The sequence below is a fragment of the Mesocricetus auratus genome, unplaced genomic scaffold, assembly GCF_017639785.1.
Source record: "Mesocricetus auratus isolate SY011 unplaced genomic scaffold, BCM_Maur_2.0 Super-Scaffold_100014, whole genome shotgun sequence".
Lineage (NCBI taxonomy): Eukaryota > Metazoa > Chordata > Mammalia > Rodentia > Cricetidae > Mesocricetus > Mesocricetus auratus.
Window position 1 is genome coordinate 13562471 of NW_024429197.1, and position 7081 is coordinate 13569551.

Below are 7081 nucleotides of genomic sequence, written 5' to 3' on the forward strand. Positions count from 1 at the left end.
GTCTGTTCTTTCTTTCTACTATGTGGGTCTTTGGGCAGGAAATTCAGGTTTTCAGGGTTAGGAGCAAGTACCTTTACCTACTGAGCTCATCTTCTTAGCCCAGGCCACCATTACCCATCTAAGCCAGCTTTACATGACACCTCCTAAGAGGTGAATATGTTATAGGTACTTCCTATTACCATGCTTTTTTCTCTTTTTACTGCTACTCATTTGAACAGTCATATTTAAGCAAGGTGTGGTGGCTAATGCCTGTGATCCCAGCTTTCAGAGGCTGAGATAGGAGGATCAACAGGAATTCAAGGCCAGGATGGACCATGTATTGAATTCTAGGTCATCCTATGCTACAAAATAAGATCCTGTGTCAAAATCAAAACTAAATAAAGGCCTATATTTGATTTCATGTATATTTTTGGTTTTGTTTGTTTGTTTTTTTGATACAGGGTTTCTCTGCATAGTCCTGGCTGTCCTGGAACTCACTGTAGACCTGCCCCTGGAGTGCTGGGTTTAAAGGCGTTGGCCACCACCACCTGGCTTCAGACATACTTTTGAGATTTATTTGTGTGTATGTCTACATGCCTGCATGAATTTATTTATGTTACCCCTGTGCAGGTATAATTGGGAACCAGCTTATTTGGGTGCTGGGAATTGAATCAAGGCCTCGGCATGAGCATTTTCTCTGAACTGCTAAGCAGTCTTGCAACCTCCTCACGTACATATTTGAGTTTTGGTTGGTGGCTTGTTCTTTTGAGACAGGTCTCACTATGCAGTCTAAGCCCGAGATGTTTCAGTGCACTGAACGAAGGGCCTCTAGCACACACAAACATGTGGCTCCAGGAGGCTTCCATCCCTGATTCCTTGTGTCCTTGCTGAAACTGTTAGACATCCCTAAAGCTGCCACCAAGGTCCATTCCTTATTTGGGCACATCCTCCTCCTCAGGCTGACCACCAAGGTCCAGCTATCAAAGGATTGAAGTCCAGCAATCAAAAGCCTCCTTCGGCTCACTTGATTAAAAAGCCCAATTAAAATGAAATACCTCGCCGGGCATTGGTGGCGCATGCCTTTAATCCCAGCACTCGGGAGGCAGAGGCAGGCGGATGTCTGTGAGTTCGAGACCAGCCTGGACTACCAAGCGAGTTCCAGGACAACCTCCAAAGCCACAGAGAAACCCTGTCTCGAAAAACCAAAAAAAAAAAAAAAAAAAAAAAAAAAAAGAAATACCTCATTCTAACACATGTGGGGGGCTGCAGAAGGGAGTGGGGAGGGCAGGTTCCGTTTGTACCTTTAAAATTGTCATTTTCCTATGTGCCATGTCTCCTCTATCCAAAGGCAGTCATTTGTCCCCTGGGACAAAGACCCCTTACCATCTATCTCCCTTGCTGTTTTTCTCCCTTCTCTTTTGTTCTATTAGCCTTCTTGGATGAGCGGTGGTGGCACACGCCTTTAATTCCAGCACTCAGGAGGCAGAGGCAGCTGGAACTCTGTGAGTTCTAGGCCAGCCTCATCTATAAAGTGAGTTCCAGGACAGTCAAGTCTTTTACATGGAGAAATCATGTCTGGGTCACACACACACACACACACACACACCAGAAAATGAACAACAACCCTTCCCCTTCTCCCTACTCCTCTCTCTCCTGGCTTTGTCCCTCCCTTATCCCTGCCCTCTGTCCCTCTGGGGCAAATCCATCTCCTTTGTGCTGAGAACTTGGTCTTGGGGTGTCTGGAGCTGACTTGGAGGTTCCCTACACTGAACATGCTCATTTAACAAGTGGTCATTGATGTTTCCTGTTTCAGGCAGTAGATTTCATGGTAGATAAAAATCCACACAAGCTAAGTGGGCTGACAAGCCTGTGGTTGTTAGGAGAAAGTGTGAGGGACTTGGCAGATCCCATGGCAGGCGAGGGTGACTGAGGTGGGGGACAAACACACCAGACAGACAGAGCTTAAGTGAGTTTTATTAGAAAGGGGAGGGAAGGGGGAGGAAAGAGAGAAGAGGTAAAGAGAGAGAGGACAGAAGAGAAGACGGAGGCAGGAAAAGCCCTGTCTGCCCCAGGGGAAGCGGGGGGGGGGGGGGGTGTTGGGGGGGGGCAGGGAGAATGGAAATGGGTGGAGCCTTTCTTTTAAAGATCCAGGACACACACACCTTCCATCACACACACACACGCGCGCGCACACACACGCGCGCACACACAAGCACACACGCACGCGCACACACACTGCACACACACACACACGCACACACACACCCCACCCCACAGGCACAAAAGCTTTGACATCTTACAGTGTTTGCACTTTAACAAGAGAATATACGGAAAGATATAATATGGTATATACTAAGGGGAAATGAAAGATGGTTATGTTTGGGGGAGAGTTACAGAGTTTTTGTGTGTTTTTAAATTTCATTTTATATATTTACAAATGTGTGTGCTTCAGCTTTCAGAAGCTGCTTTTCTCCCTCTACCACATGACCCTTGGTGATTAAATGTAGGTCATTTGGCTTGGTGATAGGCCGGTCTTTGCACACTAACCTATTACAGTCTTTGCACACTAACCTATTACAGACTGTCTTTGCACACTAACTCATTACAGGCTGTCTTTACACACTAACCCATTACAGGCTGTCTTTGCACACTAACTCATTACAGGCTGTCTTTGCACACTAACTCATTACAGGCTGTCTTTGCACACTAACCCATTACAGGCTGTCTTTGCACACTAACTCATTACAGGCTGTCTTTGCACACTAACTCATTACAGGCCGGCCTTTGCACACTAATCCAGTACACTGGCCTACCAGTTATAATTTTTGTTTTGTTTTGTTCTTCGAGACAGGATTTCTCTGTACCTTTGGAATCTGCTCTGAAACTCGCTCTGTAGACCAGAGCTGGCTTCGAACTCACAGAGGTTTGCCTGTCTCTACCTCCCAAGTGCTGGGATGAAAGGTGTGCCACCACCACCCTTCAAAGAGTTACAATTTTAAAGAATTCTTCACTAATTCACTAAGGTTATTCTTGAATTTTTGGGGAGAGGAGATGCTGAGCTCAGCCTGGTCTATGGAGGGAAAACCATGTCTCAAAAAAACAAAACAAAACAACAACAACAAAAGGAAAATAAACAAACAAAAAAAGCAGAGGTTAAGAGCACTGACTGCTCTTCCAGAGGTCCTGAGTTCAGTTCCCAGCAACCACATGGTGGCTCACAACCATCTGTAGTGAGATCTGATGCCCTCTTCTGGCGTGAAGGCATACACGCAGGCAGAACACTGCATACAAAATAAATAAATACATCTTAAAAAAAAAAAGAATCCATGGATTCGCAAACGCTCTATCATTTATTGACATTAGGGACACCTCCAGTCAAAGGGATTTTTTAGACTATGTCTTGCTTTGTGGTATAGGCTTATCTGAAGTCATGACTTTCCTATATTCCTGTCTTGAGTACTGGGATTACAAGCATGAACCACCAAGTTCAGAATTTTCACTGTTATGTTAAAGATAAGATTATTTAATTTAATCAATCTATTGGGGCACTTTTATATATAAAACTGTAGATCTTGAAGAATGGCACATTTGATTTCCTTGGGCTTGACTGTCCTCAGGGAGCAACTGCTGGCCATTCCATTGACTGGGATATGAATTCTCCCTCTGCTAGAGTTCCTTCTACCCACTATTATCCTAAGTCAAGTGTTAATAGTTATTTCCACTGCCTGGTGCTGCTGTTCTCGTGATGAAGAAGAAAATGAAGAAAGGAGAGCTATAAATGTCTTTTCAAGATGTGGTTTTCTGTGTAGCCTTGGCTGTCCTAGAACTCTCTCTGTAGACCATACTGGCTTCAAACTAACAGAGATCCACCTGCCTCTGTCTCCCAAGTGTTAGGACTAAAGGCATGTTCTACTAGCCGCCTACTAAGAAATGAGAAAATTGGCTGGGCATTGGTAGTGCACACCTTTAATCTCAGCACTCAGGAGGCAGAGGCAGGTGGATCTCTGTGAGTTTGAGGCCAGCCTGATCTGCAGAGTGAGTGCCAGGATAGACTGCAAAGCTACACAGAGAAACCCTGTCTCGAAAAACCAAAAAAAAAAAAAAAAAAAAAAAAAAGAGAGAGAGAGAGAGAGAGAAAATTAAAAGCATTTAAAAATGACAGTTTAGGCTGTGTTTGATAGAAGAGAGGAGAAGGTATATTTCTTTTCTTTTCTTTTTTTGGGTTTTAAAGACAGGGTTTCTCTGTGGCTTTGGAGGCTGTCCTGGAACTAGATCTTGTAGACCAGGCTGATCTCGAACTTCACAGAGATCTGCCTGGCTCTGCCTCCCGAGTGCTGGGATTAAAGGTGCATGTCACCAATGCCTGGCGAAAGTATATTTCTTTATGGATGCTTTATGGATGCTTAAAAACTCTAAGTTTCTTTCTTTCTTATTTTTCAAGAAAGGGTCGCTCTGTGTGTAGCTCTGGCTGTCCTAGAATTTGCTCTGTATACCAGGCTGGCTTTGAACTCACAGAGATCCAACTACCTCTGCCTTCAGAGTGCTGGGATTGAAGTCATGCACCACCACTGACTGACTCTCTTTTTTTTTTTTTTTTTCTTTTTGAGGCAGGGTTTCTTTCTGTGTTTTGCCCTGGCTGTACTGGAATTTGCTCTGTAGAGCAGTCTGTCCTTGAACCCATTCATAAAGATCCGACTGCCTCTGCTTCCTGAGTGCTGGGATTAAAGGCGTGTGCCGCTACAGCCCAAAAATGCAAACAAACAATATCTGAGTCATAAGAATATAAACTCATCCATTTATACTGCCCACTAGACCTCTGTAGGCATCTAAGGTTGTAAACCTTGTTCTACAATTCATAAAATGCTTCAATAGCCATGATTCTCATTCCATAGTAGGTACTGTGTGTGGTCATGAGCCGATAAATTTTGGGATTTTTTTTTTTTTTTTTGGTTTTTCCAGACAGGATTTCTCTGTTTTGTTTTGGAGGTTGTCCTGGAACTCGCTCTGTAGGCCAGGCTGGACTCGAACTCACAGAGATCTGCCTGCCTCTGCCTCCTGAGTGCTGGGCTTAAAGGCATGTGCCATCAACGCCCGGCTAATTTTGGAATCTTATTCTCTCCATATTGTAAAGATGGAAATGGAGTCCTAGAAAGCGTAAGCACATCCACTAAAGCCAGCAGGGAAGCAGCAATACAGAAATGGAACAGGGTCTATTTCCTTGCCCTATGCTTGCCGTTTCCACGTTTCTACAGGCCTGAAGGAAATCCCCAACGGAATAAGATTAGCACTATATAAAAAGGGCTGGGCATGGTGGTGGTGCAAGCCCAATCCCAGTTCTTTTTTTTGTTTTGTTCTGAAGGCAGGGTTTCTCTGTGTGGTGCTGGCTGTCCTAGAACTCACTTTGCAGATCAGGCTGGTCTAGAACTCAGAGAACCACCTGCCTCTGTGACCTAAAGCCCAGGATTAAAGGTGTTCATCACCATGCATGGCAAGATCTTTTGTCTGTTTGTTTTGCTTTGAGACAGAATCTCATTGCATTGTCTCCAGAACTCATGATGCTGACTAACATGGCCTGGAACTTTTAGAGATCCATGAACTGCCTGTCTTTCAAGTGATGAGATTAAAGGCACAAACCTCACACCAGGTTCATCCCAGCTCTTGAGAGGCAAAGGCAGGAGGATCCCTTAAATTCAAAATTTCAAAATCAGGCTGGGCAATGGCACATATCTTTAAACATACTGAGACCCTGTCTCAGACAACATCAAGGAGGAAGATTTCAAGACTAAACTTGGCAACTGAGTAAGGTCCTAACTTAAAAGAAGTCAAACAAAATATAAAATGTATGTTTGTTTTAGGAACACAGATAAGCAACCAACTCATCACAATATTGACTGCATAGTAAGAACTCATTAAATAGTAAGGTTTCTTCTTTTTTCCTCGTCCTTCTCTTTTTACCCTGATACAGGGTCTTACTCACTATGTAGCCTTGGCTATCCTGGAATTCACTACGTAAACCAAGCTGACTTTGATTCAGAGATCAACTCAGGGTTGGGATTAAAGGCATGTGCCACTATGCCTGGATGCTGTGTCTTTTTTTTTTTTTTTTAAATAACCCAGCACAGAGCGCTCTGATCTATCAATAATGATACTTGATGACTGATGAATTCAGGATGTAGTGTAGTGTTTCTGTAGGAACATGGGAGATGATTTTAATCTACATCTAGATCCCCACACATCCTGTTCCCAGACATTTGTCAGTGTCTAAAGACAATTTTGGTTGTCACAGTGTGGGTGTATATGGGGTGTTGCTACTGGTATCTAAGTCCAAGCATGCCAATTAACATCCACAATGCCTAAGACAGAACATAAAAAAAAAGAATTTCATTTCAAAGTATCAACAGTAGCAAGGTTAAGAAATTTTGCTCTCACTGCACTCGGGAGGCAGAGGCACACAAATCTCTGTGAGTTAGAGGTCAGCCTGGTCTACAAATGGAGTTCCAGAGCTGTTGCACAGAGAAACTGTTTCAAAAAACCAATCAGTCAGTCAGTCAATCAATCAGTTTTTCTGTTAGCTGGGCATGGTAGTATCTGCCTTTAATTCTACCTTTTTGGAGGCAGAGGCAGGCAGCTCTCTGTGAATTTGAGGCTATCCTGGTCTACAGAGTGAGTTCCAGGACAGCCAGGGATACACAGAGAAACTGTCTTGAAAAACAACACAACAAACCCCCCAGAAGTTTTGCTGTCCTAATCGATTGGTGGCACCATCCATTACCTCCTACCTACACTCCCCAGTCATTCTGGGTGGCTGCATAGGGTGGGGTAGGCTTCAAGTTTCCAAAAACTAAGTTCTGGGAGGGTGAGATGGCTCAGTATATAAAAGGTCTTGCTCTCATGCCTGATGACCTGAGTTCAATCCCCTCCCCCCAACCTAAATTAGTGAAAGGAGAGAACCAACTCCTAACTCTTGCAAGTTGTCCTCTGACTCACCTCCTGTGCATGCCACCGCATAGAAGCACCCCCCCAATAAATTAAAGACAAAACAAAACACCAAGTCGTTCTGTCACTTTGTCACAATGCTAGGGCATATAGGTTTTAAGAAGTA